This window comes from Notechis scutatus, chromosome 4 (genome assembly GCF_049901735.1).
Source record: "Notechis scutatus isolate UNSWTSFEM ecotype Mainland chromosome 4, rNotScu1.2, whole genome shotgun sequence".
Classification (NCBI taxonomy): Eukaryota; Metazoa; Chordata; class Lepidosauria; order Squamata; family Elapidae; genus Notechis; species Notechis scutatus.
In genome coordinates this window covers 60,750,255-60,763,729 of record NC_142012.1, presented here as the reverse complement: position 1 = coordinate 60,763,729, position 13,475 = coordinate 60,750,255, and positions in this window count along the sequence as shown.

Sequence of the window (13,475 nt, the reverse complement as noted above, 5' to 3'; positions counted from 1 at the left end):
GATTTGTGACTGGTCCACACATTTATGACCATTGCAGACATCAATCGTGTCATCAAAATATATAGTGTCAGTTGTAGCATCCTGAGGGTCACAGGATCAACATATGTGATCTTTCCAGGGGGCTACCAACAAACAGAGTCTTGGGGAAGACCAGGTTTCCTTAAGAAACACATAGTTATAGAATGGAATGGAATGGAACAGAACAAAGAATAGAATAGAATAGAATAGAATAGAATAGAATAGAATAGAATAGAATAGAGTAGGGGAATGGAATGGAGGGAGGAATGGAATGGAATGGAATGGAATAGAATGGAATGGAATAGAATAGAATAGAATAGAATAGAATAGAATAGAATAGAATAGAATAGAATAGAATAGAATAGGAAATAGAATAGATCAGAACAGAATAAAATAGGAAATAGAATAGAACAGAACAGAAAAGGAAATAGAATAGAATAGAATAGAATAGAATAGAATAGAATAGAATAGGACAGAATAGAATAGGATAACAGAGTTGGAAGGGACCTTGGAGGTCTTCTAGTCCAACCCCCAGCCTAGGCAGGAAACCCTACACCACTTCAGATAAATGGTTATCCAACATCTTTTTAAAAACTTCCAATATTGGAGCATTCACAACTTCTGAAGGCAAGTTGTTCCACTGATTAATTGTTCTGTCAGCAAATTTCTCCTTAGTTCTAAGTTGCTTCTCTCCTTCATTAGTCCCCCATTGCTTCTTCACTCCACTAGCAAAGTAATATTGGATGTGACTCATTTTGTGACCGCTTTGCTTAACAGGCGAAGTTCAGGCCTTACACTTCTGGTCATAAACAGGATTTTGCTCTATGCAAAAGAATAAATAAGCATGAATCTGACATTTAAAAAAAAAAGATTCAATCCTGCTCTGGAAATCTTTGAGCTTACTTCTTTTGTTCATTTGGCCTCTCAGACTTTTTTTCCACTAACGTTTAGAATTTTTATCATCATGAATACTGGATATAACTTCCTGGAAGAACACAACAGAGAAATCTCTCTGCAGTTCAAGATCAAGGGAGGTACTAATACCACTCTATAAAGCCTTAGTAAGACCACACCTAGAGTACTGCATCCAGTTTTGGTCACCACATTATAAAAAAAGATGTTGAAACTCTAGAAAAAGTACAGAGAAGAGCAACCAGGATGATTAGGGGACCGGAGACTAAAACATACAATGAACGGTTGCAGGAACTGGGCTTGGCTAGTTTAGTAAAGAGAAGGACCAGGGGAGACATGATATCAGTCTTCCAATATTTGACGGGCTGCCACAGAGAGGAGGAAGGGGTCAAGCTATTTTCTAAAGCGCCTGTAGGCCATACAAGGAATAATGGATGGAAACTGAACAAGGAGAGATTAAACCCGGAAATAAGGAGAAACTTTCTGACAGAGAGAACAATCAACCAATGGGACAGCTTGCCTTTGGAAGTTGTGGGAGCTTCATCACTGGAAGCTTCCAAGAAGAAACTAGACTCCCATCTGTCAGAAATGGTGTAGGGTCTCCCGCTTGGGCTGGGGGTTGGACTAGATGACCTACAAGGGCCCTTCCAATTCTGGTTATCTGTTATCAGTTTGATGGTATCTCAAGCCTTGTTATTTGTCACTGCCTTGTCACTTATAGTCTCTTCTGGTGCCTCCCTCAGGCAGTTCTGAAAAAAGTGACCTATGACTGTTTTTCACACTTATGACCATTGCAGCATCACATGATCTACATTCAGACACTTGGTAACTGACTAGTATGACCGTTGTGTGATCACCTTCTGCAACCTTCTGACAAGCCAAGTCAATGGGAAATCCAGATTCACTTCACAGCCATGTTACTAAGTTAACCATTCCAGTGGTTTACTTAACAACCGTGGCAAGAAAGGTCATAAAATGGGGCAAAACTCACTTAGCGACTGTCTCGCTTAGCAACAGAAATTTTGGGCTCCATTGTGGTCATATGTTGAGGACTAGCTGCACTTTTGCACCAGTACAACCATGGTTGAATAAAATCTACCTCACCGTTTTTCAACTTGAGGCACTTACAGATGCCTGGACTTCAACTCCCAGAATTCCCCAGCCGGCCATTCTAACTGGGGGATTCTAGGAGTTGAAGTCCACACATCTTAAAATAGCTGAGGCTGAGAAATACTGGACTAGAACTATATTCTCCAAGCCTGGCAACTTTTAGGAATGTGCACCTCAATTCCCAGAATTCTTGACTCCATTTATTCAGAATCTGCTGAGGTTGGAAAATGCTGCTTTAAAAATGGCCATACTGGGAAAACGGACCGAGATTATTTCTTATCCTATCTCAAAAGTGTTAAAATAGACTTGGAGACTACAATGGCTTACACAGCAATTAACTTTACTATCATTTTTTTTTTAGAGTGCGTATGACTTTTTGCAAATTTTATTGCAAAGGAATACCCTGGATAACTAGTCATGATAAAAACAGGCAGGGCACGACATAACTTACACTGCTCTATTTTCTCTGCTCCTCTTTTTTTTAAAAAAAATGATTGGGAAATGAATGCTCGGAAAGAGTTGGGAGGCTAAGAACACGGAACAATGGTTCCTATTGTATTCCTTCATAACAAACAAACAGCCCTGTGTTTCTGCGGTAAGGGCAGAAGAAGTATTTATATCTCAGCAGTGCTTATATAATTCTACTGAAAGGTCAAATAAAGGTATTGCTCTTCCTTTTAGGGGTTTACTGATCCCTCTGGTGACAAATCCAAACCATGATTACCGTAAAATTTCTGCTTTGTTATGTGGATGAAGGAAATGCCAACAGTTTAGATTGCTGTCCAGCTTAACTAACATTGCTATTAATGTATTGCTCAATTCAGGTTGCCTTCAGTCCATCTCTCCCAATTAATCAAGTGACATCATTTATCATGGTTAACGTAAGCTGCAACAACCCCAAACTCCACAGCTCATTGATGATTTGGGTTTTAACTCCAAGGTAGCTAGCAGGATCTGAGAATTGTGGTCCAAACTCATACTCTACATAAATGACCTCTGTGATCATATTAAGAGCAACTGCGTTCTCTTCGCTGATGATGTAAAGCTATTCAACACCACAGACAATGCTACTGCCCTCCAAAAAGACCTTGACTATGTATCAGAATGGTCAATCAAATGGCAACTTCAAATCTCAACAAATAAATGCTCTGTCTTACATATTGGCAGAAAAAAACAGAAAATAAAATACAAGCTGAATAGTCAAGACCTTGTTGAGGATCCAAACTTTGTAAAGGACCTTGGAGTACTCATCTCAAATGATCTAAGTGCTAGAGCCCACTGTAACTATATAGCCAAAAAGGCATTAAGAGTTGTTAATCTAATCCTTCTTCTCTGGTAATATCACACTACTAACTAGAGCATACAAAACATTTGCTAGACCTATACTTGAATACAGCTCATCAGTCTGGAACCCATATCATGTATCTGATATTAACACAATTGAAAAAGTCCAGAAATATTTCACAAGAAGAGTTCTCCACTCCTCTACTCATTGCAGAATACCTTATGCCACCAGACTTGAAACTCGAGACCTAGAAAACCTAGAACTACGCTGCCTCCGGTCCGATCTAAATATAGTATATAAAATCATATATTGCAATGGGGTTGCAAACAAATACTTCAGCTTCAATCAAAACAATACAAGAGCACACAATAGATACAAACTCAAGGTTAACCGCACCAAATTTGACTGCAGAAAATACGACTTCAGCAACAGAGTGGTCGATGTTTGGAATACTCTACCTGACTCTGTGGTTTCCTCCCCAAACCCCAAAAACTTTAACCTTAGACTGTCTACTATTGACCTCATCCCCTTCCTAAGAGGCCTGTAGGGGGTGTGCATAAGTGCACCAATCGTGCCTACCGTCCCTGTCCTATTGTTTTTTATTTTTCTTATAAGTATCTCATGTATTCAAAACTATATTTATCCTTATACCTGTATCTTGTAAGCGATTGACAAATCAAATAAATTCTAAAAAATACTAAAAAAGTTGTTTAACTTGGAAATGGAGGACGAGATTATAAGGCAGATAGAATGGATTTCAATTCCCAAAATTTAGCCAGCATGCCCAAAGATCTTACTAGCCTGGAATTTCTTAAGTTTTAAGTTCAATATATCTAAATGGGAGCAGGGTTCTTCAAAGTCCTCAGCTTTCAGTAGAAGAGAAGAGACAGCAGAAGAAAAGAGAAAGAACTGGAGAAAAATCACAAAGTATAAGGAACTGTAAAAAGAAGGAGAATAATTTGGCAAAAGAATGCAAAGTTGCAATAGTAACAAGTGTTTTGGAATGGCACTCAAAACACCTGGACTACTTCCACCAGCATTGATAAAATAATTACCAGTCAATTGCAAAAGGCAGCTTTATTTTGAACAGCTTGCATCATATGACAATAATATAATTGAACAACATCTGCCTCTCCCAAGACCTTTGGCTGTGTGACTAACCATAATAATGTTAGAGTAGAGACAACTCAAGGTCATTTTCACTGGGGATTATTCAACCCCAGGCAACTGTTTTGCTGCCAGCCATTTCACCTTCAGGATTATAGATTGGCATGGAGCTCTACAGAGACCCCCTCAAATTAATCGACCCCCAATTGATGTGCCATCCTTCACCAATCACTTATTTACTCCAGCCATTTATTGATCTCAGAACAGAATGGAATAACAGAGCTGGAAGGGACTTGTAGGTCATCTAGTCCAACCCCCTGCCCAAGCAGGAGTACCTACACCATTTCTGACAGATGGCAGTCCAGTTTCTTCTTAAAAACTTCCAGTGATGAAACTCCCACAACTTCCGAAGGCAAAACTGTTCCAAAACTGTCTCATTGTCAGAAAATTTCTCCTTATTTCCAGGTTGAATCTCTCCTTGATCAGTTTCCATCCATTATCCCCTGTCTGGCCTTCAGGTGCTTTGGAAAATAGGTTGACCCCTTCCTCTCTGTGGCATCCCGTCAAATATCAAATATCAGGGGTGGGATTCAAATTTTTTAAAAACTGGTTCAGTGGGCGTGGCTTAATTGGTGTGTGTGGCTTGGTGCTCATGTTATTGGCTGGGTGTGGCCAACTCAACATCACTCACATTGAGGCACGCATCTCCTCTCCTGGCCTCTCATGACTGTGGGGATGCTGCAACAGTCGTAAGTGTGAAAAATGGTCATAAGTCACTTTTTTCAGTGCCATTGTAACTTTGAATGGTCACTCCACACAAGCAAAGTACCAGCAAAGGAGGGGAAAAAAACTCCAGAGAAGTTCCAGAGACAGGAAGTCTAGTCCTGCCAAGAATGTCATAAGGGTTAACGGAGAGGCAGTTTCCGTAAGCAACACCAGAATGTTTCCTTCCTGCCTTCCTTGCAGGATTAGGCCAGTAATTTCTTCTAACAACCGGTTCTCCGAACTGCTTAGAATGTTAACAACCGCTTCTATCGAATAGGTGCAAACCTGTAGAATCCCACCTCTGGTTATTGTGGAGAAAAGTAAGAGATAGTACAGTGTATTATTTGCCGCTTCCACAAAAGGTGATGTATAAATAAGTCCCACTAATTTATCAATCCATCACCCTGATTGACCAGGGGCAGAGATTGACAAGTCAGAAGAGAATGGCAGATCCAGTTAGGTTATATATAGAGCTTGTAAAAAAAAAAAAAACAGAAAGAAATAAGGTGAATAACTCAATCCTCAGTGATTGGTAGTGAATTTACATAAGCCCTGTTCTGATATGTTAGTTTAAAAAATAACCCAAATCAGCATTGGTCACACTTCTAAAAACCCAGGTTTGGCCTTGATTTGAGTTTTTTCTTTTACAAAAGGTGGCAGCACTCAGCCAACCTTGGCTGATCTCAAAAGACAAACAAATAAATAAACAAAACACCTAGTCAGGTTGAACCTGGTTGGCAATTGGACTGGCTAGTTAGGAAAACATCCCAAAATAAGAAAGCAATATGGTTCTATTCATGGATTCATCAGCTGAGTTTAATGAACACTTTCCCTGTATTATGCATCCTAGGACAGTATCTTTCTTGGCACTTTTTAGTGAACTTTCTATTGTTCCACATCCACTTACTTTGCCAAGGTCAGGGCAGTGATCAAGTGTCCAAGGAATTAATTGGCTCTTTTGGATCCAAATGAGCACTCCAGTGAATCAAGAGTTTCTAAGCTTTGTTATGAATTCAGGCAAACAGATTTAAAAGCATAACACAAAAATTATACAGACCAAGCAGGATGATATCCAAATCTCTTACAAGCTGTCAAGAGCAACTTGTCAGGACAGCAGAGATACCCCAGGGGTAGCAAAGATATGCTGCAGTCACCAGGCTTCAAGATCTGATCTTGACTGAGTGACACAACTCTGGAACCGAAAGTGTTATGATTTCATGGGTTTGCAGCTATATGAAGGTTCTCTCACCTTTTCCTTTATTCGGCAAGCAAGAGGAAAAAAGGAACAAGATATAAACATCAGACGTGTGGTATTCAGCATGTTCTGACCAGTTCTGAGAACCGGTAGTGGAAATTATGAGTAGTTCGGAGAACCGGCAAATACCATCTCTGACTGGCCCCACCAACCCCATCAATTCTCTGCCTCCCAAGTCCCAGCAGATCGGCTGGGTCTTCTTTTGTTGCCCTGCACAGAAGAATGGAGCTGGAAAGTAGGTTAGTGGGGTGGGGAGAGAATGGGGATTTTACAGTATCCTTCCCCTTCCACGCCCACCAAGACACGCCCATCAAGCAACACCACACCCGCCAAACCACGCCCACAGAACCAGTAGTAAAATATTTTGAATCCCACCACTGATAAACATCTAGAGTGGTGTCAAACCCGATCGCATCGCGGGCCGTATTGTAATGTATCATAATGTTTTTTTCTGCCTTTGCGGAGCTGGGGTGGGTATGGCCTGCGTGAGCCAGATTTTATTCATTTATTTTTCTTAGTACAAAGGAGAAATCAAAATATGCCACCAAACTCCTTAAAACAGAGGTGTCAAATGCAAGGACAGATCTGGCCCGAAGGGTGCTTAGATATGGCCTGTGGGCCCGCTCTGGAAAAAGCGAAGAACTGGCCTGCAGTGCTTCTGCCAATGAAAACGGAGCTCGGGGCTATGCGCAGGCCTGCCTGGGTTCCGTTTCAGCTGAAATGGTCTCCTACAACCCTCTACCAATAAAAATTGAGCTCAGGGAGGCTGTGTGTGGCCTCCTGGAGCTCCGTTTTCACTGGCAGTGGGTTGCAGGAAGCCGTCGTGGCCGAAAACAGAGTCTCGATGAGTGACGTCGAACTGGCCATGCCCATCCTGGTCACGCCTCTCGAGGTCAAACATGTATCTGACGCAGCCCTAAATGAAATCAAGGTTGACACCCCTGCCTTAAAATACCAATGGTCTTCCATATTGCCTCTATACCAGAGGTGATATTCAGCAGGTTATAACCAGTTCTGGAGAACCGCTAGTGGAAATTTTGAGGAGTTCAGAGAACCGGCAAATACCTGGAGATTTTACCGTATCCTTCCCCTGTCATGCCCACCAAGCCACACCCACAGAACCAGTAGTAAAAAATTTTGAATCCCACCTGTTGTGTCCCTGACTAGCTAAGTCTTCAACCTGGTCCGCATTTTGAGCGGGACCACCTGACTGTTCCCATTGGTTGGTGCCGTTTGACAGCAGACTATATAAGGAGCTGTCAAACGGCATCAACCGGGGCTTTTGGGGCTCCGGCTCCAGCCAGCCGGCTGCCAGCCCAGCTGGGCAGCCACGTTAATCTGTTACTGCTTCAAATAAAGAAACGTTATTCTTCAGCTCCTGTGTCTGCCTGGTGTGTCCGTCCGACCAATACAACACTGGCGACGAGGATGGGATGTCAGAAGAGACACCCAGGCAAGAAGCTAAGTCACTGAAGAAAGAGCTGAAGCCACAGAATGTCTGGAGCCGCAGACAGTCTCTGCGCGCGCCAAATTTAAAGAGCCTCCTCAGCTGAGGGGGAAAAAAGTCTCCCTGAGCTGAGGAGAAAGTCACTGCCTGACAGGCCCTGTTGCGTGCGCCCTTTTGAAGGCGCGAAGCTGAAAGTCTCCCTGAGCTGAGGAGAAAGTCACTGCCTGACAGGCACTCTAGCCTCCCGTGCGAAAGGCACCCCCGTTGGCGCTACCAAGAGCGCAGAAGTCTGAAAGCCTCCCCAGCCAAGGAACAGTCGTCGCCATCAAGGCCCGTGAAGGCCGGCGAAACCCCCGTTGGCGCTATCAAGAGCGCAAAAGCCTGAAAGCCTCCCCAGCCGAGGAACAGATGTCGCCATCAAGGCCTGTGAAGGCCGGCGAAACCCCCCCCTAGAGCTGGCATAGAGCCGCCTCCTGTGCCAAGGGCACCCCCGTTGGCGCTACAAGAGCGCAAAAGCCTACAATTCCTAGCCGAGGGACAGACGTCGCCTCAAGGCCCGTGAAGACCGGCACGGCCTCCGCTGCCCCCCGACTCGGCCGCCGTTACCGTTGCTGCCGCCGCCGCGCGCTTCCCGAGCTGCCGCCTCTGCCGCTTCACCGCCGCCGCCGACAGCCGCTCCCGCCGAGGACGCCGAGCGCCTCCGCTGCAACCGCTCCCGCCGAGGATGCCGAGCGCCTCTTCTGCCGCCACCGCGGCCTCCGCTTCTTCTACCGCCGCCGCGCGGCCTCCGTTCTTCTGCCGCCGCAGCCTCCGCGCAGCCGCAGCCTCGCTGCCGCCGCGTGGCCTCCGTTCTTCTGCCGCTGCCGCGGCCTTTGCAACCTCCGCCGCCGCCGCCGCGGCCTCTTCCACTCCGCCGCGGCCTCCGCTGCAGCTGTTTCCTGTTCCGGCCACCGCCGCCGTTTCCGCCGTTTCCGCCGCTGCCGCCTCGCTCCGCCGCCGCGGCCTCCGCTGCAGCTGCCTCTTCAGCCGCCGCGGCCTCCGCCGCCGCTGCTGCTGCGACCTCTGCTGCAGTCGCCTCCCCGTCCCGTCCGTCGCCGCCGCTGCCGCCTCCGCTGCGGCCGCCGACAGCCCGAGCGCCTCCTCGACTCCCACCGGCTGCCGAGCGACGGGCCAGTGCCGGTGCAGCTCTTCACCATTGTGGACTGGGTGCAGCCATTGGCTCTGCAGGTCTGCAGCCCCTTCGTGGTTTTGAGCATGGCTGGTGTTCGTTTCTATGATTCACTGAGCTGTTTGAGACTTTTCTTCATTCTCTCACTTTTGTTAATTAAAATTCTCTCTGCACCCCCCTCCTTCCCAGTGACTCTGGGGGATGGGATCCTGTAGTTAGGGGGTGGGGGGTGTCAGGAGCTGAACAAGGAGGTGCGCACCCACCATTAGAGTCCTTCCATGCACCCACCTCCAGGGTCTTTCCCCACCTGGGCTTGTCTCCCTTGACAGTAGCACTACACTCCCCAGGGGGGGGCGAAAGCTAGGTAGGTGGGAGGTTGGATGTTCTTGTCCCAAGGGGGCCAGGGGAGCACAACGAGCCTCCAGCCTTAGGGTTCAGGCACCTCTGCCCTACCCCATGCAGGCAGTCACCAGGCATGTTTATTCACCATCTTATCTGGTTCCCCTTCTCAGGGTCCTGCCTTGTGACAGGTGGGGTGCCATTTTTTTGTAAGCCTAGTGGATAGGTGTGCAAAGCAGCTACTAGTTCAATTTCCTTGTTATACCATTGTATTCCCAAAAGGCTGGGCAGCGCATGCCCTTAGCTAGGGGAAAGGGGTGTTGTGTCCCTGACTAGCTAAGTCTTCAACCTGGTCCGCATTTTGAGCGGGACCACCTGACTGTTCCCATTGGTTGGTGCCGTTTGACAGCAGACTATATAAGGAGCTGTCAAACGGCATCAACCGGGGCTTTTGGGGCTCCGGCTCCAGCCAGCCGGCTGCCAGCCCAGCTGGGCAGCCACGTTAATCTGTTACTGCTTCAAATAAAGAAACGTTATTCTTCAGCTCCTGTGTCTGCCTGGTGTGTCCGTCCGACCAATACAACACCACCACTGCTCTACGCCATTTTGTTATCCCCGCTAATATTTTTTTTTAAAAAAAACACACATTAAAGGAGAGCTGCCAGGGATGTTTCTGCTTTTGCTTAGCTTAGAAATTCAAGGGTTTGAAACATCTGTGGCAGCCCATATCAGTGGTGGGATTCAAATTTTTTTTTTTACTACCGGTTCTGTGGGCGTGGCTTGGTGGGCGTAGCAGGGGAAGGATACTGTAATATTTCCAGTATTTGCCGGTTCTCTGAATTACTCAAAATTTCCGCTACCGGTTCTCCAGAACTGGTCAGAACCTACTGAATACCACCTCTGGCCCATATCTCTCCAACTGAGCCAGCTATCGCTGAATTCGCAAAATGGGTTAACCTATTTTGCAGATAAGAATCGATTGGCCTTCATTCACAGCTAGATCTTCTTCTTTTTTTCCACAGTGAGTTCAATTCTGCATAAATAACTCATTGGAATGTTGATTATATTATACAGCATGGCTCTTTCCTACCTTGCTGCTTAATTGCCTTTCCTAAAGGAGTGAACCCAGTGCAAATTAGTGCCTTGGCAGAAGAAGCAGAGCTCAGCTTGCCTTGTGTACATAATATTTGTCTTCATTGCAGCTGTTAGCTGGTTAGGAAATGTTCCTCGCCTTCTGTGGTGTTAAACCTTGCGTAACGTTGTAGTAACTTGTGTGACCTCATCCTTTTGAGATCCCATTCAGTGGAAAAGTCAGGATTACAACTAGCCCGAGAGTCACTGAAAGAAGGAAAACATACATAAAGGATTGCTCCTTTTCATTTTTCATTCAGTTTTGTTTGGCCACTTGCCCTATCAAAATACTAAAATATGCGAAAAAGGATCAGAAATGCTGAACCCCTTACCTCCCTGCTCTGCAACCTAGGAAAAAAGCTGCCAAAGCCATCAACCCATTTAAAGTGCATTAAATATTTAGAAACAATAATCGCATGTACAATACAGATAGTTGATATAACAGTTGCTTAGCAACCATGCACTCCAAAGTACTTATGGCCCAGTTCCAAAGTTCTGACTGCTCCACTCCCTGTCACATAACTGTATGTCGAGCACTGGCCTGTTGTGGTTCATCGGCAGCCAGTGCAGACGGCAGCAGAATCAGACAGTGGGAAGAACAGGGACCAGTCCAGGAGTCTGGAAAGGACTCGGATGAGGTGCTGCATCTGATGCAGAGATGGGGCCAGGACCATCTGGGAGTTATGTGCTGACTCTGGAGCGTCCGGAGTCTGGCAGCAGCGAGGCAGAGGAACAAGGCGAGCCTGTTACCAGTGTGCGTATGTGCAGAGCTGCTAGAAGGCGAGAGTAGCTGAAGCAGAAGGGGCAACTCGGGAGTAAGGCTGGGAGGTGATTGCCCCTCCCATAAGGGATAAAAGTCAGACCAAGATGAGGAAACCTTTGCAGGAAGCAAAGTAGTTTGATTGGTTCCAAGTCATCCTTGAAGCTCTTTTGTACTTAGGTTGTTTTTTCTTGTACTTCGATTGGTTTCTTTTCTAGTTCATTTGACGCTTCTGTTTTTGGCAGCACTTCACAGAACTGAAAGGTGGGTGCTTATCTCGGGGGACTGTTTAATTCCAGCTGGGCATGAAAACAATTCCCAGCATTGCATTAAAATAAGTCTTGTTTTAAAAATAAGTGTGTATGTAATTGTGGTTTAGGAAGCCTGGGTCAGAACATGGCCTACCTTTGCAGAGATTTGCAGGGTCCCTTAGTCACATGACCAAGTTTTACAGGTAGTCCTCAACTTCCAACCACAATGAGAAACCCCAAGTTTCTCTTGTTACGTGGGACGTTCGTTAAGTGAGTTTTGCCCCCATTTTACGATTTTTCTTGCCTTATTTATTACATGAATCGCTGCCATTGCTAAGTTAGTAACCCAGTTGTTAAGTGAATCTGGCTTCCCCATTGACTTTGCTTGTCAGAAGGTCACATGACCTTGGGGCACAGCAAACGGTCATAAATGTGAACCAGTCACCAAGAATCTGAATTTTGATCACATGACCATGGGGATGCTGGAAAGGTTGTAACTGTGAAAAACTGTTGTAAGTCACATTTTTCAGTGCCGTTGAACTTTGAATGGTCACTAAATGAACTGCTGCAAGTTATAGACTACCTGTATAATGTTTTCCCTCAAAATTATCATTTACTTGGTTTTTGGCAAAAGTGAATCATATAGTGAACATTTTATGACCGAAGTGTTGGCTTAATGACTGGCACAAAAAAGGTCATAAAAATGAATCCAGTCATATGGGGATCTGTATAATGACCATCATGACTTACCACCATAATGGGCAGGCTCAATTGTGACTCTAAGTCGAGGACTTACCTGTACTGAGAATGGCTTGATCCTGCTTACAGGACTGTTTACTTCTAGCTTCCTCAAATATGTCTGGTTTCTGCTCAAATCAGATTGCCACAAAACGGACTCTCAAGCAGTGATAGGATTCAGTTTTTTTACTACCAGTTCTGTGGGCGTGGCTTAGTGGGCATGGTGTGGCTTGGTGGGCGTGGCAGGGGAAGGATACTATAAAATCTCCCTTCCCTCCCCACTCCTGGGAGAAGGTTACTGCAAAATCCCCATTCCCTCCCCACCCCACTAACCTGCTTTCCAGCTCCATTCTCCTGTGCAGGATAACCAAAGAAGATCTAACCAATCAGAGGGGACTCGGGAGGCAGCAAATAGATGGGGGCGGAGCCAGTCAGAGGTGGGATTTGCCAGTTCTCTGAACTACTCAAAATTTCTGCTACCGGTTCTCCAGAACTGGTCAGAACCTGCTGAATACCACCTCTGCTCTCAAGGGAATGTTTTTCCTCATTCAACTACCTTTGCTGGAGTTCTTCTGAAAGAGCAAGTATTAACAAAATTTTACAAGTCTGAAATTCTTGTTTTACAGAAGCTAGGAAGAGTCTGAGTGGCACATGACATGGATCTGGTAATTTGTTAACCAGGGATGAGATTTAAATTTTGAAACACTGGTTCTGTGGGTGTGGCTAGGAGGGTCTGGCTATGTGACTGGGTGAACGTGGCTTTTTTTTTTTTGCAGCAACCCCCATCCCATTTTTTTGGCCTTCTGGGTTTTTTTTTTTGCTCCCAGAAGGCTTCCCTGCAGGGTTGGGATTCTACCAGTTCACACTATTCGGTAGAACCAGTTGATAACATTTTAAGCAGTTCGGAGAACTAGTTGTTAGAAGAAATTACTGGTCTAATCCTGTAAGGAAGGCAGGAAGGAAACATTCTGGTGTTGCTTACAGAAACTGCCTCTCTGTTAACCCTTATTCCATTCTTGGCAGGACTAGACTTCCTATCTCTGGAACTTTTCTGGAGTTTTTTTCCCCTCCTTTGCTGGTACCTTGCTTGTGTGGAGTGACCATTCAAAGTTACAATGGCACTGAAAAAAGTGACTTATGACCATTTTTCACACTTACGACTGTTGCTGCATCCTCACAGTCATGAGAG